Here is a 25,003-nt window from a genome sequence, read left to right on the forward strand (position 1 = left end):
AATTTCTCAAAAGATCAAAAGTAATTTCAAATTTTCTGAGATACTGGATAGGAAGTTTTAATTAGATGTCAGCTAAAATAATCAAAATTAAAATAAATAAACACTTGAAATATATGAGTATATGTATGTCATGAATTAATATAATATACACGTTTCAGTGTTTGAATGGAACTACTGGAAAAAATAAACTTTTTCATGATATTCTAATTGTATTACCAGCAACTGTATTAGTTATGATAAATCACTTAATAGTGGGATTTTTTCCCCCGTCATTTTTCATATCTTGAGTTTGAGTCTCCTGACGAACTGAATTCAGATTTCTACATGATAAAACAACTGAGTATGGGACAATAAGGGTGTGTTCAGTAAGCAGCTTGGATTTATGTATACTAACAACAACAAAAAAAAATTAATAGAAAAGGAAAGTGAAAGTAGCATCAAGAATATAAAAGGTGTCGCTTCCTGCACAGATCCTCAGACACCAGTGCTCGGCTACAGCATCACAAACACCAAGAACTGCTGCTTCACAATCAGAGTAAAATGTTTTTTACCTATTGGGTTTACATGAAGAGATCTCAAAAAGGTAGGATGTTTATATACCTTTTATACAATATCTCCATATGAAGGCTGATCCATTTCATTTCAAAATCATTTTTAATATGCAGGTTTATGCGAGCTGATGAATTACATTCTGAGGTAAATAAACTGAGAAAATATAATTAGGTCAACTTAAAAATAACTAAAGAATTAACAAGCTTGGCCTGTTTTAATTGTTTTTCAGCAGCACAGCTATGGAATAAAATAATCTGAATGCTATATATTTAAACAACGCCTGTGTAAGTAAAGACACAACTTTATATAAATAGTCTTAATCAGTGTAAAATAATAATTTTCTACTTAAAGGTATTTAGAAATAAAGTTTCCAGGTTTATTTATCCTAGCTTTATTATTTTTAGTTTAAATTCTTTCCATAAAAACCTCATGCTAAATATTATATCTTAAACTCAAACAGTATTACTGTGTTTTTTTTAACGTTTTGAATGTGGAAAATACTACATATATTTTCTTACTTTTTTATGCATTATGTAAACATTTTAATGCCGTCCTTCAATAACAATAAATGTTTTTGTTTGAATTTAACCAATTTGTAATATTTAATTTTTTTTAAATAGACCGTGACAAATTTGCAAATCATACATATACTGTATATAACCTGGCAAGCCATATTGACGATTACTCTACGTTCTCCGTGTTTGTGAAGGCACAAATACCGCGAGAATTCAGCTTTCAGACAATGTTAACGAAGATAACGTAGGAAGCATTATGCTTCTATCTGGTGGTCACAGGATGAACTACAACCAATAGAGTTTAATTAAATTTTAATTCATTTATTGTTTTTGCACGAGATTATTGAAACATTTTTGTTATTGAACATTAATGATTACAGAAACACGCTGTAATTCAATCTCAAAGTTCCGTGCTGTGGATCCTTAAACTGAAATAATAAAAAAATAAATAAAAGCAGAAACATAAATGGCCCAATAAAGAAACTAATGCACTTAAAATGTATCATTTAATGTGAAGAAAATATAAATAATTTTACATCTATTAAGTCTTTGTTGAAAATATTCGATTTATTTACCTAACCTTTTTTCATAAATTAACTTTCATATTTTTCTCTATTTATTTCCAACATGTTAATTATTGAAGCATTTATTTAGAATTGGTGAGTTTTTTATATTTGCTTTTAAATATAGTTCATTTCCACTTGAACCTTTCAACCATGTTTTTTCCTCATAAAACATTTTATTCCCATGTGTTCTTTTTTACGTTGTCTGTCTCCTTCCTTCTAATTGAGTGGAAGGAGTAGCGAAGCCAACCATCGAAGAACAGCCCATCTTATTAGCAAAATGAGGCAGAAACGCACAAACAAAGGTTAAACAAAGATACAGAAACATTAAAAATGAATACATGATAATATAAAGGCATGTGGGAAAAAACAAGGTAACAAAATTCAAAATGGAAGTAAAATATAGAAATTCATTTATAATTCAAAGACGGAAAGATAAATAAAAAAGTGAGATTAAAATTAAATTAAACAACACAGTAAAGTAAATCAATGGAATATTTCAAACAAAAAACACAATAATTCAGCTACTATTATTCTTTTTTTAATTAATTGGTGTATTTTATGTGTGGTGATTTATTTATTAGGTCATTTCTATATTTTTGCGTTTATATTAGATTTTTCTTTTCAGGTTTGATCCTACATATATTTCAGCAGCAGCGCTATAAAACATATTCTGATAATGTCTTATAATGCCAACAAAGATTTATATGTTTAAATGTCCCTGTGAAGGTAATACATTTAAATGCTGTCAAAGGTTGTAGAACAGAGAAGGGCCATCACAAAAGCCTTGTAGCTAGACATTTAAATGCTTTGAACCATGCAGCCTCTCTCTTATTGTTAAACATGATCAGCGTTTGGAGAAACTGACCCCCTGTTTATAAAACTGAGGTCTGTCTGATCTGGAATGCTCTTCAGCAAATAATCTGAAAGAGGTAGAAAAAGAAGTCAAGCTTTTTTCTTTACAGCCACGGTGAAATTTGGCTAGATAACCTTTAAACTGGCCACCAGTAAATAGTAGTGCATGCGATGCAAAGATTAAATAATTGGGTTGAGAAGGGTAAGATCCGTCAGCCTTTTTTCCTTACAGGAAAATGAGAAAATCCCATCGAGATTGAAATGTTGTGATGTATCACACAGTAAGTCAAGACTTTTATCATGAATCTGTGACATTCGACTATACACAGGAGAAGATGCACAACCCTGAAGAGAATCATTTAAAGAAAAAAACATTTTGGTTTCAGTGGTATTCAAATTTTCTCTTAACAGTGCAGTTGGTATTAATGTTGTTTTTCCATCCATAGCCTAACGCCATCCTTTGAAGACAGCGGGGTACAAAAACTACAGTGAACTTTTGCATCCATCTCTGGGCACTCCTGGTGGTGAAGTGAACTTCTGCACTCTGATCTACGGTGGAAAGGAAGATACTGTTCTAATAATGGCGGAAAGAAGACTTGCAAGCAGTTACCAGCTGGAAAGCAGAAGTAAATCTGTTGAAACACCTGCACACATATTATATATAGATTATTTGCATTGTAGCTACTGAAATGCATTATTTTCCAATATTTTTTGTCATAACAAAGTTGAAACAGGTAGGCCTTTTTCATCCCACATGTACGTAGGATGTACATAACACGAAGGGCTGTTTTTTACCAACAAACTGAGCAAAATCAAAGCATAAAACATCAAAAATAACAACAAATGCGGCAGCAGAACATAATTTTTAATAAATACATTGTATGCAACCAGAGTGAGCTACTGACGTATAAATAAAAAAGTCAAACAACGAGGCTATGCACCTTTAACAATAGAGTCTTTATGGTCTTTAGAGAAATGTCTTTGGGGCGTGGTGAGTGCACTATAGTCCCCTCAGTTGCATCCTAAATTTTGTTCCTTAATGATAATTCTTTTGTCTTGAACTGCATTTACTTTTATACATTAGATGGTTTTGAAACCCAGACATTTAGACTTTTGCTTAAGTGAGAAGCTGAGTTGATAGTTCAACTTCTGTTACGAGCAGACAGCCAGAGAACCTGATATTCAAGCTGGACAGAGGGTTTCATTTTAAAAGGTTTGTTAAGATAGAAAGAAACTGGTGCAGGAGAGCAAATCCTCAGAAAAAATAGCATGATTTGGAGCAGATTTCTGACTACTAACAACAGGAGAAGACAGAAAGAGATGGTTGAGGCTGGAGACAGATCCTTGCAACAGACTTGGGTCATGCATAATAAGGCAGAATGTGCAGACAGATCCGGATGGGCCAGTCAGAGTTTTATGATCATTAGATAATCCAGGTCAAGGCTTCCAAATAATCTGATGACAAGTTCCTGAGAAGCTCCTGAATATGAAGGAGCAGGAACAGGTGAAACCGGTCTGGCTAATTGAGTTGCTGCAGAGGAGATGCAGGTGTAGCTGTTCACAGTAATAGGAGAGGCAGAGTGAGCCACAGTCAGCCAGCCAGCCAGCCGAAAACATACATTGTTTTCTGTAAAAACAAACTTTTACAGAAGTGTTTTTAAACTTTTGTATTACTTCTACTTATTACTTCTACCAATGAATACATTTGCTGAAGAGTGATTCCGTCAGTTGCTGATTGTGGCACTGAGTAAGGAGACAACAAAGGTCTGTGGCTCATTCCTAATAGACTTAATAATAGCTTCTAGCTCCTACTCCTAGCTCCTGTTGATCTTTCATAGGATCAACAGTGAGAACTCTGTCATGGGGAGGAAAGGAGCTTCGGACTGCTTTGCCGAATTCAGTCAGTCTTTAACTCTGATGTCATTACGTGACGGACTACAGCGTTCCAAAAATGAAATATTTCCGGTTCATCTAAAGAGTCCCTGCTCTGTTAGGGTATTCAGATTGAGCCTGTATCTTAGTGAGGAGGCTTGGCTGGTCCGGTTGCTAAGTTTGACACCGTCTTTTAAGAGCTGTGATTGGTCGTTACAAGAAACAAAAAAACAGAAACACACTAATCAATGGTAATCAATGGAAAAAAATTAACCAACTACATTGTATAAAAACTTGAAATATCAAAGTTTGCTTTGGTTTATACAGTAGAACAACATTCCTTTTCTGTTAAATAAATAGCAAACCTACGAAATTCACTATACCGTTTTCTTTTGCTTATAATTGATTTTCAAAAAGTAGAGAAAAACATAAGGAGGAAAGGTCTTATATATTTTTTTAGTTTGAATTCTAAACTATATTGAATGCTTACACATTCTTGCCCAAAGTGTTTGTTTATTTTAGTATAATTTATAGTTTCACGTGAATTCAAGAGCCATTGTACTTTACTTCCTTGCTTCTGTGTATCTTTGACGGTTTTTCTTATCAGTTCATTATGACAGTGTGACAAATTACTTTTTCTTTAGTTTGCAATAATAACAGAAATAATATTAATCACAAATTGAAGAAAGCCTATTCATTTAAACAGCTTTGTGTGTAACTAAGTAAAATTAATATTTGCTTGTCTGCAACTCTGCAAGAATTCTGGCATCTATAATTGAAAATTTAATTAAAGTATATTATTATCTTCACAGCGGTTTCTTCTCAATCAAAGACGACAGTGCAACACACAGTGGTTAGGACCAGCCATGTGAGCGTGTCTCATCAGCAGAGATCTCTGGCGGTTTCGAGCAGCAGCAGCAGCACATCACCAACGACAATATTCCCAAACTCAGAAACAATCAGCAGTTTCCAAAGAAAGCCAAACATTGAGGAAGAGATTAAAAAGATGAAGTAAGCATTATGTGTCACTTCAGCAACTGAGTAAAGTGTTAAACAAAAAACATGAAAATGTAAAAACGTATTTTGAAATACCTTTTTGCTAGTTGGAATGTCATTCTAAGACTGATATTAAGAAGGGATCATAGGTTCTCCTGTACACTCACCTGTGTTTAAAAACTGGTATTAAAAACGGGAAATTATCTTTAAAAGTCAAACTCATTTATCTAAGCTAAAGGCAGTACATTAAAAACTGACTGGGGTTTTGTTTCACCTAGCAATTAACTCCCCTTACCCAGGTTAATTGTTGTTTTTGAAAGTATTTGTATATGGGAATTTGGTAAGAAATAAAATAATAGTATATAGTTTAAAAAAAGGGTATTATCCAAAGCATGGGGTATTAAATTGCATAAAAATGATGGTGCAGTATGTACCTTGGCTTTAAAAGTACCTATTCTAATTGGTTTTGGGACATTTCATTGAAAGGAATTGTTTTTCTAAGTTTTTTCTAACAGTAGTGATACATACTGCATACACTAGCAAATAAGCAAATAATACATATTAGAATGTAATTTTTACAAAGCAAAGTGTCCTACACATTGTCACACATCTGTCAACACCTTTGGTAACACTCTAAAATCCCTTGGATTCAAATCTTGAAGTTCTCTACTATAAAAGAAGTGAACAGGGCAATCTTAGATTTATGTGTCAACTTCTTAATAATTGTTAAAAGGCTTGGAGAACATGCTTTGGACAGAGGAGACCAAAACTAAGCTCTATGGCTTCAACTCCACATGACGTGTCCGTATACAGAGACTGTCACCTGAGGAACGTTAACCGTGAAGCACAAGGGAGAAAACATTAGGATTTTAACACACCTTTTATTTTAAATCATATCAAAATGCTAAAGAAAAAAAAAAAACGATAGAGAAGTGCATAAACCAAAAACTCATACCAGCGGGAAATGCTTGTTTAAAAAAGGGTCTCTAAGGCAGGGATCAGCCTTATGCCCATCACATAATCCACTTAATGTTTGCTGATTAGTCAGTTTTTGCTGCAATACCCTCTTTGGCTTTCCTGCCCTCAAAAGTGATCCTTTAAAGAAAAAAAAATTTTTTTTTTCATATCATGTTTAGACTTACATTATGCAATCAACAGTGATTGCAAAACTAATTCTCTGCCAGTTCTGGTATCTTCAGTTTAACAAACTAGATCCTTTTTTGTCATGCAGTGTCTTAGTTTGATTTTCACTTATGCAGAGATTGTCAATAACAGATGTACAATTTAGTTTTTTTATGTTAAATATTTGAGTCTGTTTATTTAAAAAAAAAAAGGCTTTTGTGTTTTGTATTGTATGACCAATGTGAGGTGGGAGGTTTTACATGCAAATAATGGTTGACTAATTCTTCCCATTCATCTTTCAGAGAGAGGTTTTCTGAATTTTCAAGCAAGCCGGGGTTTTAAACAATCTGCTTCCACAAACACCAATTAATCCAGTAAGTAACTTAGGATCTTTGTATCTTATTGTTGTGTCTTTTGTATCTTATATTGAAAAACACTGACATAAAGAATTGGTTCACTACATCTTTCTCCATCGTTACTGTAGCTGAATGAGAAACATAAAAGTTTCCACATAGCAGACATAAGTTATAGCTGTCTCTGCTTTTTAAATGTGTGGCAGAACATAAAACTTGGCACTTTAGTTTTGCACAAATAGACTTTTTGCTTTTGTACAGGTTTAAAACTGTTGTACTAATCAGTACATGTGCATGTCAAACCAAATGCTCTGTACTGAGTATTTTTGCTTAAATGTGTAAAGTTAGATCCTTATGTATAAAACAGCTGGAAGTATGAAGTTACGGGCTGAATTATAATTACATGGAAACTTAAGGACAGGAAACAGCCTGAGACTAAAATATTTGTGAAAGCTTTTCCTGTGCGGAAACTTTTATTGTGTGAAAGTGCAGTCACCTCCATACCTGTTGCTGCAACTGTTAAAGCTGTGCTCAACACTTTTGCAAAAACTTTTTGAATTAAGGACTAATTTTAAGCACTAATTCTGTGAAAAAAACATTATTACTGTATTGTGTATTTACCTATTAAAAATCAAATTAAAATAAAAAAATATATTATTTATCCCGAAGGGAAATTAACTGGTATAACTCATGTTGGTATAATTCATGTTATAGGGGTTTATTCAACATCTCACCAAAGAAACTGTGTATTTACCTATGAAACATTATATTAAATTAAAAAATATAAGATTCTTCTCAAAGGGAAATTAACTGGTATAACTCATGTTGGTATAATTCATGTTATAGGGGTTTATTTAACATCTCACTGAAGAAACTGTGTATTTACCTATTAAAAATTATATCAAATTAAATTAAAAAAAATATAATATTCTTCTCAAAGGGAAATAAACTGGTATAACTCATGTTTGTTTCACTGTTTTAGGAGTGTCTTCAACATCTCAGAGAAGAAACTCTGCTGTTGAACAACAATCTGAAGAGGATTCTCAGGGTTGTCCCTAATGTTCTTAATTTAATGAATAATCCTTTGTTAAATAATCTGCGGTGGTTCTGAAAAAATCTCCATAATAGCTAAGCCATTATGGGGACAAGCTAATTCTTTATTAGCTTGTTGAGCTTCTTCAACAAGACATCACAAACTACACAACAGAGAAGCTCTGCAGCATCTTCCTGCAAACACCTAGCCTTCCTCAAGAAATACAGTCTTCTTTGTCTCATCTTATAGACACTGTCCCTCATATGATCTTTTTCAGACTGCTTTGTGTCAGGGATTGTGTAATGGTAAGAATATCTCATCAGGTATGATAAAATGATGTTTGTTTCACATAACATGACAGTTTTATGTAGGAAACAGAACCATGGCCACTTCGTGGCTCTAAATATGTCTGATCATGTTATTTGACTCATATATTCCTTTTAACATGATGCAACTCAATACTTACTTGCCAGATGATGCTGCACAACATATTTCTGTTTATCAGCATCTGTAATTTAAAGGCACCTAGGACCTCATCTTCAAAGATTCCAAATACGTTGAGCTAAATTGCTCAGGAAGAAAATAATTGCGGGTGCAATAAGTGGGCGTGTTGTGGGTGATCTTCAAAGATTGCGTCCGCAAAACCAATTTCGTCCCATTTAAATGAGTAAAATACTTGTAGTACTGGCAGTCTGGGAGCTGCCGTAAACAAAAGATTGCAAAAAGTTCTAAATGTTTCTCGTTCTGAATGCATGCCAGAAACAGCCATCACATAATCACTCCATTTTTAATGAAACGGAGAAATTCTGCTATTTTTCTTTTTCTTTTATGAGAGACAAAATACATTATTATTATACAAAATAAAGAAAAACAACAGTTACTTTCATAGAAGAAGCTCTGCAAAAACTGTTCCGCTACATAACGACAAAACGCAAGGCAAAACTTTTTTTTTGCTACTTTTTTAAGTTTAATAAGAAAATATCACAGTTAACAAGTAAGATTTACATAGACAATGAAAACACCACTGTTTATCATTAATATACTGGTTTGTGTATCAGTAGTAACGTTGGGTTGATTGAAAAAAAAAAAACATAGATTGAAAATCTTCCTATATAATGATAATTTTTTTTTTTAAATAATAACATAGATAACATAGGTACTCTGCCACATTGACTGCTTGATACAGGCACCAGCCCTGTTACAACCTCACACAGATAAGTGAGCAGGCGATAGATAATGGCGGGACAAGGTTTAGAGCCCATATAGGAACATTGAGAGTGGAAGTCATGTATGCCCAAAGCACCCCCGCCTATCCATTTTTCCAAGAGTAATCCTAAAGTCTCCGTTATGAACGACCTGTCCCCAGTTATCAGTGACACACTTTTTAGCTACAGTGCTATAAACTATCATTACAAAGAATATAAGGACATTCTCCCAGAATGGGATATTCGTCCAGATATGAGCCTGGAGGCATTAGATTTTTGGTAAAACGAAAAAGTACAGCAAGAAGTTTGCTGAAGCATATTATGCACAGCCCGCTGACATTCCTGCTTCTCTAAAGAAAATCACAGAACAACAAGGAAAGTTTCATGGAGTCATTCTACATCAAGTGAAATCATAACTAAGGTCTAGTTGAAAGAAGGCAGATCAAAATAACACAGTTCTTACATGTAGAGAGTTTTTAAGCCCACACAATTTGCAGATAGAGTACTCTAGTCTACCAAAGACAAAAAGAAAAATGTCAAAATATCTTTCGGTATAGCACCCTATTTTTTGAAAGAATGTTGTCCTTAAACATTTTTACAGTTTATCATTATTTTATCATTCTATTCTTTTTTGAAGATTTATTTAAAAAAGTATCTCCTCAGAAAATGTTTACTCTGTTAAAAAACATTTGATTGTGCTTCTACATTGGGTGAACCATTTAAGTTTGGGTAAATATTCAGGGAATTTAACTATAAACTAATAGTTTATTGTTAGTTACTTTGTTATTTACAATTGTTTGCTGTCGTTAAAATGATTGTTCAGCAGGGGTGATGCTGCACAGCCAGTCACTTGATTCTGCTCTGTTGAGTTTCCTTAGACCGAAGACTTTTCTACATAATAAAATACTAACTAAACCTGATTGTACTGATTTATAAGGGGATCAAACTGGAATGTATGATCATGACTTTTTATGTGTCTCTATGATATTGAATTGATTGTATTTTTTAAAATAGAAACATGATCATCTCTGTATTCTAAAATCTTCTAATATAACATTTGTTGGGTATCAGTGCTAAACTAACAAACTAAATTTAGGTGAGTTTGATGTCAAATTCTCTGTATTTTAATAATGCTGTTTTTGCTGTATGGGTGTGGCAATGATTTGAAAATCTTGTCCCTTTACATATTTCCTTTTTGAGAAGTATATTTAAATTCAAACACTCTTTACGGCATCAGCCATTGCTAGATATGGTCTTGTGTTTGTATGACAATTGTATTATTTTCTATATTTTAGTATATTCCACTTTTCATAATAATAATAAAGATTCTGGGTTTAGCTCTTGTCTTGTTCTGTCTTGTGTTTTAAGTTTTTCCCCTGTCTTGATATTTATATGAGTTTCCCCAGTATTAATTTTAAGTTTGTTTAATTTTTTTTATTTGTATTATCAGTTGTAGCTTTGTCTGCCTTGTTTATATTGTTCATTCTCCACAGCCTCAGCTAGCCATGCATAGCTGCCATTCATTATTTTCATTATGTTCACCTGTGTAACCAAATGACACTTAACAAATAAAAACAAATCTAAATCAGTTTATTCATATAGCAACAATTCACAACACATTGTAAATGTGTTGTGAATTGTTGTCTCAAGGCACTTTACAAAGTCAATTCAATGAAATCATACAGACAGATTGGTCAATGGTTTTCTGTCTAAGAAAACCCAGCAGATTGCATCGAGTCGTTGACATCTGCATTGTTGTAGACTTTTTTTATCATACTGTACATGCATGTAACAACAGTGGGGAATATACAATGTAGAATGTACTTTAAAATTCTTGTATTTGTCCATAAATCACTGGTTGCAGCAAAATACATTACAGCCTGAGCCAAAAGACCCTGAGTGGACCTGAGCCGCTCAGGTCTACTCTGCATACCCAGAATGCAGCACTTCCCAGAAACAACTCCCAGAAGATTGTTTGAGTGCTGAAACCCCAGTTTTCTTTAAACCAAGATTAAAAACCTATTTGTTTAGAGTTGCCTTTGAATGTTAGTGTTAGTGCTTCTACTCCAACTTGTCTTAAAGCTTGACCTGCTGGTACTATTCCACTGCAATGTTCTTTTCTTTGTAGTGTTTTCTTTTCTTATGTTCTGTTCATGTACAGCAAAATGTCTGGTTACTGAAATGTGCTGTAGAAATAAACTTGCCTCGCTTTGCCTTGGTGGTTTATCAATAGCACAGAGTTGGGCTTCCAAATATGACACTTGTTTCCAAAGTTACAAAAATAGTAATTTTTTTGCATGTACCATTACTGCTCAAGGGGACAGTAGATAGACAGTGGAATTTATCTGACCATAGCCATTGGTGGACAGAAATCAAACAATGACTTAGGTACAACTATTTGCAATTAAAACGGAAACTCTAATTACGTTAATTATGAAGAAAAAACTCCTGTAATCAGGCAATATTTTCTTTGGCACCCTCTTTCCAAATTACTATAAGAAACTTGGGTGTCATCTTTGGTAGCTTCTATCCTTTAAACACCATTCTAGAAAATTTGGGCCAAAATAGTTTTTATCATGTGAGAAACATTTAAAATTTGGGATCATCGGTGTCAAAACAGGAAATAGAAATGGTTATCCATGCTTTTGTCTCATCTTGTTTGGATTGCTGTAATAGTCTTTTTACTTGTCTCTTTAAATAAATTTCAAAATCGACTTCAAACAATCCAAAATGCAGCAGCAATAATCTTAACATCGACCGACAGAAGAGAGCACATCACCCCTGTTCTGGCCTCCCTGCACTTGTTCCCTTTACAATATAGGATCAATTTCAAAATTCTGATCCAAACCTTCACGGCAGTACATGGCAAAGCTCAAGAATACAAAATGTCCCCATATTGCTGTTCAGAAAACATCCAGGGATGAAGCTCCGGACATCCAGGTATACCAACAGGCCTGGTTTAAACCTAACAAGGGAAATAAGTCCAGGATTCCATGACAAGTCTCAAAAAGTTGAAAGGAAATTATCAGCACAAAATGAGCTCTCCATTCCACGAGCAACAGAGAGCTATAAGTCCTTAAAAGAAGCCAGGAACTATCCAGCTACTGCAAGTGTAAGAAAAGTAACAACATTCATATAATGGCCTACTGGCTGAACAAGGAGCATAAAGATGAATGATAATTGGAGAATGATCTGAGGTAATCTCAGGTATTTGCAAAAAGAAATGGACAACCCAAGGAGGATGACAAGATCTTGCATATGTCAATGGAAAATGTCAGAGAGTCTGTAGCACAAATACATAATAATATATTAATAAAATTGTCACAATTTCAAAGGTTGTCATAAATCAGAATAAAATCCTGTATAAAGTCTGAAAATTGTTGAATAAAATGCTTATTTTATGTAGGTGGAGATTAAGCATCAGCACATAACACAGGATGTGTGAGCTCAGACACAAAAGCTACAATTTAGTTTTATTGAAGTTGATTTTTTCCCAACATATTAAGTCAGGCTTACAGATTTTCATCTTGGCTTTCAACAATTTCTGTTTTGAACTTCCATTAGTTTAATCTGTCTGAAATCATGATGGTGCCATCTCCTCCTCTTTTGGTCACCAGACACGCCATTTATAACAAGTATTCACCTTCACTACAACCTCAAACAAAGTTCCAGATCATTAGACTATGCTGACCTTCGGAACTGCCGCCTTGTTTTCGCAAGCATGCATTTTCTTATCCAACACATATGAAGCTGAGTTTCTGAATGATAATGTTATACTCTGCTTATATCTACTAAAAAGCAGAACAAAGGTAGGTAAAGGACCAAAGGGCAGGTTATCAACTTGCAGAAAGAGTACTGAGACTTTTAAACAGCTGTGTAAGTACGCTTCAACCAGCATAATATATTTTATTACATTTAAGTTACATTTAAGTCACACTGTAGAACTTTTTTTTATGTCATATCCACCAAATCTGGGAGACAGTCTGAATTACGGAAAGGGTTTATCAATAACACAATAAATAACCCAACAGATTAAAAAGCCTGTGGTGGCTGACAGTGGGAATCAAGCAGCAAACCCATGTATGACACACATATGTACTACAGACACATATATAATAAAAACTCAAAAACATAAGAAACAATGCTACAGGAAAACGCTTCAAAACAAAAATGCTACAGTCACAGAAAATAGAATGATGCAAACTAAGAATTATAACAAATGCAAAACAAATGTTTAAACCAAATTAAAGCTATCGTTGGTAATCCTATTTGGAAACACTTTTTGTTATGCTGGGTCAATGCATTTTACATTCAACAAAAGGAAGTTAAAAAAAAAAGCAATCTCTGCAGGTCTGTAAAAACTCTCCATTTGGGGCGAATGTGTAATGTTTTGTGTAGAGATGAACCCAGACTTTCACCAGTCGCAGTCGTAATCCTTTTTGTGGAGTTTATTGAAGGAATGAGTTGAACAGGCAAACAGACAGGTTCCAGGCTACTGATGCTTCGCATACCAAAAAGTTGGGCAGATTCAAAAAACAAAGAACAGGTCAGACCAGAATGCAGGAGGGCTCTTTCCATGAAAGTGGTCGTGATGATAATGAAGTCCCGGCAACAAACAGAAAACTAAGAGGGGTTTAAATAGGCGGGCAGACACAGTAACAGGGAGGGACTAATTAACCAAAACCAGGTGGAAATAATTAAGGGAGCAAAAGGACAAGCCTAAGAATAAAAATAAGCCTAAGCAGAACAGAGAAAACAGGAAAGAACTAAACTAACCAAATAATAAGCATAAACCAGAACAGAACATTACAGAATGGCAGGGATTTGTCAGAGTTTTGGTCCTCTCACGTCCCTCTCTCCCTCAAGTCTTGGAGGTATTGCTTTATTTATTGGTTGACCCACATGCCAATCACTCTGACGCACTCACGTAACGGCAGTATGCGTGCATTTTCCTTTTTAATTTCCACTTGCTGGGTCCGTGTGCTCACTTTTAGTGTTTATGTATCTAGTTAGCTTAGCAGTAAGTTTTGGTGTTAACTATTCATTGTAGCTCCAGTGCTCTCGCTGCATACTCTGAACATGGGTGAGAGTCGCAAGAAGCAAATCGTGTAAAAGTTTTTGAGAAGAAGAGGAAGGCCTCCGTAGAAAGAAACAACACCAGAGTGGTTTTAGGAGATTTTTTTCACGCAATCCCCATTAAAAGTGGAAGATTAGGTAAGATGGTCTTGCACATACCTAATTGTTCAAAAAGGATCTTGGGGAAACTTCTGCAGACTCTACCTTTAAATAGAAGTAAAGTAAAAATAGCAGATGTTGATGGTTATGGTGTGGACTTCTGATTCTGATTCAAATTCATCAACTTGGTCTCATCTCTTTTATTTGGACATTCTGTTTTGTTTTTCTATTTAATGAAAGGTGATGTCAAAGCCAAAGGTATATATTTTCTGTTGTGAGTGAATGTAAATTGGGAGTGAGATTTAGAAAACTGTACTCGAGACTCAGTGGGAAATCTTGCCTTGGGGACCAAATGATCTACTACTACTACTGAAAGTGCTAAACAGACAATTATCAATAAACATTTAAAGAGGACTATTGTCAGCTAATATCAGCTATTTAGGCTGATATTCACTGGAGAATACCTAACAGACCAAGAGTTATTTATTAAAAATCAAATAACTTAAAACAGTGCACAATAGCACAACAACTGGCGTCTGTGGGTGGGAGTTCGTAAACAGCTTGTGCTGCACACATATGAGAATATCACTGTGACATTTTTTTAAATGATGTTAACTCCAAAATTTTCTAAGCTAGTGATGATGAACTTTACTATAAAAAGCATAAATTCAAATATTTGAATCAATCAAGTTTTTGGTGTAACCAATAGTCTGAGAGTTGATTCAACTGTAAAGTTAATCTTACTGACTGAATACAATTTTGTTGCACATCTGTGTCCAGGTGGTGTGAATTATCCTCATACTTCACATGAGGATAATGATTCACAACATGAAGCACAGCTCTTAAGCAAAAAGTCCACAATTATGTGTTTTCAAAATTGACTTGCAGTCCAAATTGAAGTTAGATGCTCCAATATCCAACCTAAGATCCTCTGCATATTCATCTAATAAGACATTTGAAGAGCTTTTTTTTGTTATGTTGAACAGATTTGTTTCCAGATTTAACTCCTTGTTAAATCTGTCTGCTTTTAAAGCTAAACTGCTAATTTACTTTAAATGAAAGGTGAGCATAAGCTTAAAACGCTAGAAATTACTGAAAAGTTCAAGCCTTGCACAAAAGGCTAATTCCTAAAGAAAGATCAAGCAGACACTACAAAGGCCAGTAATTCTTAAAGGTTTAGCATCTTAACACTGAAACAATAGTGTTGTCATAAGCCACATGTTGAACTGTCAACTTGAACACCTGTTTCTGCACACACACAAATGAGTATTTGCAAAATGTGTAGCTAAGCATGCACGGCCTGGATCTTGTGTTATTTTCAAAGCTTTTTCATAACTTGTGTTTGTTGTTTTGTGTTAGCAAGAAGGAGCCAGAACATCTCACATCTGAAGCTATACCCGTGGTGAATCATGCAGACATAGAGAGGCAGAAGGTTGTCGTTGCTGATCTCATCAGCTTAACTGCAGATGAGTAGAGTAATTTAAATAGTTTTAACCTTCCTGAATGTGATGAAAAAAACGAAGGAACTAATTAATTCATTGGGAATCTGACGAAAAGGACTCGGATTCAACAGGTTGTGTGTTATTGCTATATTCTCAGTTGCAGAATATGAGAGGACCCTGCATAGAACTCTCTAAGGCTGAGGTGAGGATGGAGGAAACTGAAGCTGAGACCGAGGAGCTCAAAACTACTGATGTTAGCAAGCCTACAACTTACCAGTGAAGTGAAATCCTCACACGATCAACCCCAGCAGGTTGACTCATTTCATGGGCTATAATCAGAGAGCAGCTCTGCAGTTTCTAACGCAGCACCTAGAGCAGAGCTAGACTTTCCAAAATGTTTGTGTTTGTAACATCATATGTGAGTGTCCTTGACAACAGGATATGTAGCGTATTAGTAGTTCTATGATTCTTTATGAATCTCACAATGGAGAAATTCACTTTCATGAAGTTCATGACGTCCATCCAGGTATATACAGTGGATGGGAAAAAAATAAAGATTAAAAGATTTAAGGTGATAATATAAAATACACTTGACAGAGTTTGAAGCACTGAGTATATTTACTGTTTATTACAGCAATCTATTCTGTCTTTTGCCCTTGAATATTGTTGCCAAGGGTATAGCGAAGTAATCTGACCCTACTGATCAATGGTTCAGTTCAGATGACATTACTTATGCAACAAGAAACAAATGTTTGGGATGATCATCCAGAGTAAATAGCTATTTGAGGTATAAACACTTATAAACTGGCTTATAGTTACATGTGTTAAACTATGCTATATTTTTAATCCGTGACATTTAGTTTATACTTCCAAATTTTCCCTGACCTTTATTATTCTTCACTGTTTTTCCTTTTTGCACAAAGAAAAACCTTTGAAAAGACTTATTTTAGTTTTTTTTTAAGCAAAAATGTACAATTTTCTTTTTTTTTGGAAGTTTTTAATTATTTACAAAACGTTTTCAGATGTAATGGTAAAGACATTATTAATCTCTTGCCCTCATTGTTACACATTCAATTGTGATTTTGTGAAAACTGTGTAAAAAATCCAACACAGTGAAAGCACTCAGCTGATTTACTGTAAACAGCTTGGATTTTCTGGAAGTTGTTAAAAGACTAAACCAAAAGTGAAAGTAGTATCAAGAATATAAAAGGAGTCGCTTCCTATGCAGCCCCTCAGGCGCCACTGCCCACAGCCACATTTTTCTTTTCATGGAGCAATCTTCTTCAAAGGTAGGGGCATTGTGTAGCTTTTTTGATTACTTTTATACATATTCTGATCAAGGCTGGTTCATTAACGTTTTAAACTCCTGCACATCTTACTACGTTGTAAAAAAGGTTGACTGATTTACATCACAGATTTGGGATAAAGGCATATTTAGATAGTCGATGTATCAGTAATACATTTTATACCAGCATCAAAATGCTAGTGAAATATTAATGAAGAAAGGGAGAATATGGACCCTTGTCAAGATGCTTCATCATCATGTGTAACAGCTGTCGGAGAAGTGAAACATTGTTGCAAAAAAAAATAAAAATTTGCAGGTTTATGGAAGATGGTAAAATATATTCTGAGGTAAATAAACTTAGGAAATACATTCAGGTAAAGTTAAAAATAACTAAATAATGAAATGCTTTGGTTCCAATTGCACAGGTATTGAATAAAATGTTCAAGGGTTGTTCAACTGTATAACAGTTAAGTAACCATAACATGATTTGATATAAAAAGTCTTAATCAGTTTAAGATTGTTTTTTTTTTTTCTAATTGATGTCTTGCTAAAAGTAAAATTGCCAGATTTATGTAAGCTAATATTATTAATTTAGCTGAAATTCACTTCCCAGAAAAGTCCATTTAAAGCAGGGGTTCCAAAACTTTTTTTAGCCGCACACCCCCTTCCGTGTCCCAAACCCCCTTCAAAAAAACAAGAAAAGCTTTTTTTTATGTAGCTTAATTAAAGGCTGCAAATTTAACCTGAGTTGTGTCCGATGACGAGAGAGAGACAGACAGACAGACAGACAGACAGACAGACAGACAGACAGACAGACAGACAGACAGACAGACACTTTGGTAGAGAAGCAAAGAGTAACAATAATAGAGAGGAAGCGCCGGCCTGGATAAAGATGCTATTAATCAGAGAAATAAAAAGTTATTTCCTGATTGTTTCATAGCAGTTACATCCAGCAGGTAAACACTGCCACGGCAACACACCTCAGCTCCCTGCAGCCCCCATAACTGTTCCTCACTGAATATGCGCTAAAACGACATCTTTTAGATGTGCATATATATATATATATATATATATATATATATATATATATATATATATATATATATATATATATATATATATATATATATATATAAACATCGATCAATAGCTCTCTGTTTTGCCAGTCTCTATAAATTAATCTACATATACATATGTTACAAGTATCTATAAGCTCCATCTTTATCTTTCTATCTAAATACTTAAAATATATATACAAGGAACATTCTTTTATGGAGCGTTCACTACTTGCTGCCACATTCGTTGTCACAATATCGTGGTGACGTTGACGTGCAAACCTGCGCCCAATGAGGTGTCTAGGTATGTCTGTGGTTAACGAAGATAACATAGGAAGCATTGTGCTTCCATCTGGTGGTCACAGGATGAACTGCAACCAATAGAGTTTTAATTCAATTTTATTTCATTTATTGTTTTTGCACGAGATTATTGAATTTTTTTGTTATTGAACATTAATCATTACAGAAACACGTTGTAATTCAATCTTAAAGCTCTGTGCTGTGGAACCTGTGGAAAAAATAAAGGCAGAAACATATAAATGGCCCTATAAAGATAAACTAATGCACTTAAAAAGGCACCTTTTAATGTAAGGAAAATATAAATAATTTGATATCTATTAAAGTCTTTGTTGAAAATATTCGATTTCATAAATTCACTTTCATATTTTTCTCTTTTTATTTACAACTTTATTATTCAAGCACTTATTTTAAATTGGTCTGTTTTTTTAATATTTTCTTTTATATACAGATCCATTTATATGGTTAAATTCCACTTTAATTTCCCAACGTTTTGTGAACGTAAAATCTGTTGAGCTCTATTTGGCATTAAGACAACAATTCTTATTGCCACATTGCTAGACAGGACACTGGCGGAAAAAAACAAAAAAACAAAAACAAAAGAAACAACAGTTCCTATTGATTTAGCTGGTAAATCAAAGACACACAAGGACGTCATAGGATATGATGTCAAGCGGCAATTTTTGCTCAAATATGGGCAATAATGGCCGCCCCCATACACAGTGATCTAGACGACAATTTATGCTTTTATTTTCTTATTGATGAACGCTAAATTCATTACATCACCACAAACGTATTAGTTTCAGGTATAGCTAATGATCCACTGATTTTTCCTTGTTGACCGGACTTCCCCTTTAAAGAAAAAAACATTTTAGTTTCAGTGGTATTTAAATTTTCTCTTAACAGTGCAGTTGGTATCAATGTTGTTTTTCCACCCATAGCCTAACGCCATCCTTTGAAGACAGCAGGCTACAAAAACTACAGTGACCATTTGCATCTATCTCTGGGGTGAACTTCTGCACTCTGATCGACGGTGGAAAGGAAGATACTGTTCTAATAATGGCGGAAAGAAGACTTGCAAGCAGTTACCAGTTTCAAAGCAGAAGTAAGTCTGTTGAAATACCTGCACACATATTATACATAGGTTATTTGCATTGTAGCTACTGAAATGCATTATTTTCCATTATTTTTTGTCATAACAAAGTTAAAACAGGTAGGCCTTTTTCATCCCACATGTACGTAGGATGTACATAACACGAAGGGCGGTTTTTTACCAACAAACTGAACAAAATTAAAGCATAAAACACCAAAAATAACAACAAATACGGCAGCAGAACATGATAATCTTTCAGAAATACTTTGTATGCAACCAGAGTGAGCTACTGACGTATAAACAAAAAAGTCAAACAACGAGGCTATGCACCTTTAACAATAGAGTCTTTATGGTCTTTAGAGAAATGTCTTTGGGGCGTGGGGAGTGCACTATAGTCCCCTCAGTTGCATCTTAAATGTTGTTACTTAATGATAATTCTTTTGTCTTGAATTACACTTAGTTTTATACATTGGATGGTTTTGAAACCCAGACATTTAGACTTTTGCTTAAGTGAGAAGCTGAGTTGATAGTTCAACTTCTGTTACTAGCAGACAGCCAGAGAACCTGATATTCAAGCTGGACAGAGGGTTTCATTTTAAAAGGTTTGTTAAGATAGAAAGAAACTGGTGCAGGCAAGCAAATCTTTAGAGAAAAATACCATGATTAGATGGAGCAGATTTCTGACTACTAACAACAGGAGATGACAGATAGATAAAAATTGTTTTTAAATCCTAGTATTTAGACTTCTAGCTATGAATACATTTGCTGAAGAGCGATTCCGACAGTTGCTGATTGTGGCACTGAGTAAGGAGACAACAAAAGTTTGTGGTTCAATCCTAACAGCCTTAATAATAGCTTCTAGCTTCTACTCCTAGTTCCTGTTGATCTTTTATGGGGTAGACAGTGAGAACTCTGTCATGGGGAGGAAAGGAGCTTCGGACTGCTTACACGATCTCAGTCAGCCTTTATCTCTGATGACATTATGTGATGGAAACGTACATGGATGAAGCGAGTCAAATCCGGTCCTACAGCCTTCCGAAAATTAACCACAAGGTGCATGTTCTCTACTCTTTTGACATTTTCGTTGATTTCCATGAGGGGGCTGTGCTGATAGGTAATGCCACGCAAAGGATTGTGGGATACCTAAAGGCTTCTTAGCACGTTGAGGGGTTCCTAGGCAAAACTAGCCACAAGAGGAGACATACAGGCTACTTTTCCTACTTCCTTCCTTACTGACAGCATTATTCGGACAACACTTATCATGGCGACCACTGAAGCACTTCTGTTTTGGCTAAAGAGTCCCTGACCTTTCATGGGGTTAACAGTCAGAATTCAATCGTGGGGAGGAAAGGAGCTTCTGACTGCTTTGCCGAATTGTCTTTAACTCTGATGTCATTACATGACAGACTATAGCCTTACGAAAATGATCTACTTCCGATTTAACTAAAGAGTCCCTGCTCTATTAGGGTATTCAGATTGAGCCAGTATCTTAGTGAGGAGGTGTGGCTTCTCCGGTTGCTAAGTTTGACACCGTCTTTTAAGAGCTGTGATTGGTCGTTACAAGAAACAAAAAAACAGAAACACACTAATCAATGGTAATCAATGGAAATAAATTAACCAACTAGATTGTATAAAACCTCTTTAAATACCAAAGTTTGCTTTGGTTTATACAGTAGAACAACATTCCTTTTCTGTTAAATAAATAAACATTGTGCAATCCCAACAGTGGATAGCATTTCTAAGAAATTCACCATACTGTTTTCTTGTGCTTATAATTAATTTTTAAAAAGTATGGAAAAACATCTGGAGGAAAGGTCTTATATATTTTTTTAGTTTATAATTCTAAACTATATTGAATGCTTACACATTCTTGCCCAAAGTGTTTGTTTATTTTAGTATAGTTTATAGTTTCACGTGAATTCAAGAGCCATTGTACTTTACTTCCTTGCTTCTGTGTATCTTTGACGGTTTTTCTTATCAGTTCATTATGACAGTGTGACAAATTACTTTTTCTTTAGTTTGCAATAATAACAGAAATAATATTAATCACAAATTGAAGAAAGCCTATTCATTTAAACAGCTTTGTGTATAACTAAGTGAAATTAATATTTGCTTGTCTGCAACTCTGCAAGAATTCTGGCATCTATAATTGATGATGTGGAAATTGAATTAAAGCATGTTATTATTTTTGCAGCGATTTCTTCACAATCAAAGATGACAGTGCAACACACAGTGGTTAGGACCAGCCATGTGAGAGTGTCTCATCAGCAGAGATCTGTGGCGGTTTTGAGCAGCAGCAGCAGCAGCAGCAGCAGCAATAGCAGCAACAGCAGCAGCAGCAGCAGGCCATCACCAACGACAATATTCATAAACTCAGAAACAATCAGCAGTTTCCAAGGAAAGCCTAACATTGAGGAAGAGATTAAAAAGATGAAGTAAGCATTATGTGTCACTTCAGCAACTGATATAAATGTGGGGTGTAAAAATGCATAAGAATTATGGTCCAGTATGTACCTTGGTTTTAAAAGAACTTGTTCTAATTGGTTTTGGGACATTTCATTGAAAGGAATTGTTCCGCTCCCTCTCCCAAGAACATCTCAAGTCTCCGCTAGGTGCGGAGCACATCCCCCCACGTCCTGCCCTCCTCCGCTGCGCTGGCGGGCGCCTTGGCCCTCTGGCGCATTGACGGTCCTCGGGTTTGGGGCGGGTTCCCGGATGGGCGCCGGCCCATTCCCGGGGGCGGCTTTGCGGGGCCTGGCCCCCCGGGGGGTGGGCCGCGCCCCTGGGGCCTCTGGCCCCCAGGGCCCATGGCCAGGACCACTTCAGCGCGGCTGGCTGCCGGCGGAGCCCACGGGCTCGTCCCCATGGGCTCCGCCGTGGGGGGGGGGGGTTATGGGTCCCACAACCACTATCGAGCTATTTCCTTCTGGATAATTTTCACCTAAACTAGTGCACTCTCACAAACTCCCACAGGTGCTGGGTCCCAGGTATTAAATGTTCACTTATATACAGAAAGCCTATAATTTATTTATTTATTTTCTTTCACTTTCTTTTTTAAGGTATCACATTACACATGTCAGCTTAAATAATAATACATATGATTTAGCAATGGCATCTAGGTGTTATTTGAGTGTATCTGTTGCTTTATGTCTGTTGGTTGTGCTGTTCTTTTTGTGTCTCTTTCCAGGTGATGGAGCAGACAGAGGACGTTTTATCATTCTCTTCCTTTTATTTCTTCTTTCTTTCACCTCTTCGCTTTCTTTTTTTTTCTCTTCTTGTTCTTCCTTTACTCTCCCACTTTCCCATTGTAGTGTCCATATAATTTGAAATTCTCCCTGCAGGAATCACAATAAAGCTATTTACATGCACAAATCAAGCGGAGCATTATGGCGAAAGCTGTTTGCTCCACTTGTGAAAGCAAAATCTGTCGAGCTCTATTTGGCATTAAGACATCAATTCTTATTGCCACATTGCTAGACAGGACACTGGGGAAAAAAAAAAAAAGGAGTTGTCTGAGGCTTGATTTTGGGACCTCCTATGTTTTATTTCATCCTTTCAGCGATTCCTCTCTCTAATCTAACAGGGAGCATCATGTTTATGTTACAACTTGTTCCTACTGCAGAATGGATCTCAACACATCATTGTTAGACTTATAAAACTAATTATCTGTCAGTCTGGTATCTTCAGTTTAATAAACTAGACCATTTTTGTCATGCAGTGTCTTAGTTTGATTTTCACTTATGCAGAGATTGTCAATAACAGATACACAATTTAGTTTTTTTTATGTTAAATCTTTGAGTCTGTTTATTGAAAAAAAAGGCTTTTGTGTTTTGTGGGTTGTATAGGATAACCAATGTGAGGTTTTGCATACAAATAATGGATGTCTAATTTTTACCATTCATCTTTCAGAGAGAAGTTGTCTGAATTCTCAAGCAGGCCAGGGTTTTAAACAATCTGCTTCCACAAACACCAATTGATCAAGTAAGTAACTTAGGATCTTTGTATCTTATTGTTGTGTCTTATATTGAAAAATACCGACATAAAGATTTGGTTCACTGCATCGTTTTCCATTGTTACTGTAGCTGAATGAGAAACATAAAAGTTTCTACATAGCAGACTTAAGTCATAGGTGTCTCTGCTTTTTAAATGTGTGTAGCAGAACATAAAACTTGGCACTTTAGTTTTGCGCCAATAGACTTTCTGCTTTTGTACAGGTTTAAATCTGTTGTATTAATCCATGCGTTTATTTTTAGTAGAATTGATTACTGCAACGGTGTTTTCACAGGTCTGCCTAAAAAGTGGATCAGACAGCTGCAGCTGATCCAGAACGCTGCTGCCCGCGTCCTCACTAAGACTAAGAAAGTAGAGCACATAACCCCAGTTCTAAAGTCCTTACACTGGCTCCCTGTATCTCAGAGAATAGACTTTAAAATACTTCTGTTAGTCTATAAATCCCTGAATGGCTTAGCACCTAAATACATCACAGACTTGTTATCGGTGTATCAATCCTCCAGACCACTAAGGTCTTCTGGCTCCAGCCTTCTCTGCATACCTAGAACACGAACCAAACACGGAGAAGCAGCATTTAGTTCCTATGCTCCACTTATCTGGAACAAATTTCCAGAAAACTGTAAAAGTGCTGAAAGCCTGAGTTCCTTTAAATCGAAATTAAAAACACATTTGATTAAAATTGCCTTTGAATGTTCAAGTTAAACTGTTTTACTGTTTTCAAATGTTCTTTTTTTGTTTCTACGTTCTATCCCTACTTGCTTTTATTCCTATATTTTAATCATGTAAAGCACTTTGTATTGTCTCGGTACTGAATTGTGCTATATAAATAAATTTGCCTTGCCTTGCCTTGCCTAATCAGTAAATGTGCATGTCAAACCAAATGCCCTGTACTGAATATTTTTGGAAAGGATATATTCCAATCCCCGACTCTGACTATGGCTAAGAGGATATTTTCAAGTAACCAGAAAATTCATTTTGCATTTAGACCCTCATTTCCAGAAAAAAATTGTTGCTAAGGATATTTACAGCAGTAACAGTTGTCTGAGCAACGTCCACAAATGTCAAACCACATTGCTGCTCTCTCCTAGCCTAGCCAGCCAGACCCAGTTTCGCTGAGTCTGGCACAAAATTGTCCTACGAATAGTGGTGTCCCAATACCGATACTCTTATTGTTAGGATTTTTCTTAGATGAACCCAGAATACACACCACACACAAGGGACTGGATGATGAAACCAAAGAGGCTGGACTGGACTGGAACTGGGGGTGTAGATGGAAGCAGAAGCTGACGAACCGGAGAGAGTTCTAGAGAGAGCAGAGCTACTGGATTACAGACAGTCGAGGAACAGGGCAGAGTTCAAATTAAGAGCACAGCAGTGGCAGGAAAATCCAGCGGCTAGCAGAGGCCTTACTTGAAGCTCAGGTGAGGCAGGAAACTCCAGCGGCTAGCAGAGGCTTAACTAGAGGAAATGAGGTGGCAGGAATCCAACAGCGAACAGAGGCAAACCAGGCTGACAGGCGGCAAGTGAGTGGAAACTGATGACGAACAGGCAGGGAACAGACTGAGGGAGGCTTTTGTAG

The 25,003-nt window shown here is 35.6% G+C and overlaps 1 long non-coding RNA gene across 2 annotated transcripts; it reads left to right on the top strand.

The window, feature by feature from the left end:
- The first annotated feature begins 510 nt into the window (after positions 1-510).
- LOC118565743 lies at positions 511-23,739 on the top strand. 2 transcript variants are annotated; one of them, XR_004932568.1, is made up of 5 exons: positions 511-583; positions 19,262-19,425; positions 21,608-21,848; positions 23,323-23,394; positions 23,699-23,739. It is a non-coding gene; the product is annotated as an uncharacterized LOC118565743 (long non-coding RNA). The 2 variants fall into 2 exon arrangements; XR_004932567.1 differs by lacking the exon at positions 511-583 and adding an exon at positions 16,926-16,972.
- The last annotated feature ends 1,264 nt before the right edge of the window (positions 23,740-25,003 follow it).

This window comes from Fundulus heteroclitus, chromosome 14, assembly GCF_011125445.2.
Source record: "Fundulus heteroclitus isolate FHET01 chromosome 14, MU-UCD_Fhet_4.1, whole genome shotgun sequence".
Lineage (NCBI taxonomy): Eukaryota > Metazoa > Chordata > Actinopteri > Cyprinodontiformes > Fundulidae > Fundulus > Fundulus heteroclitus.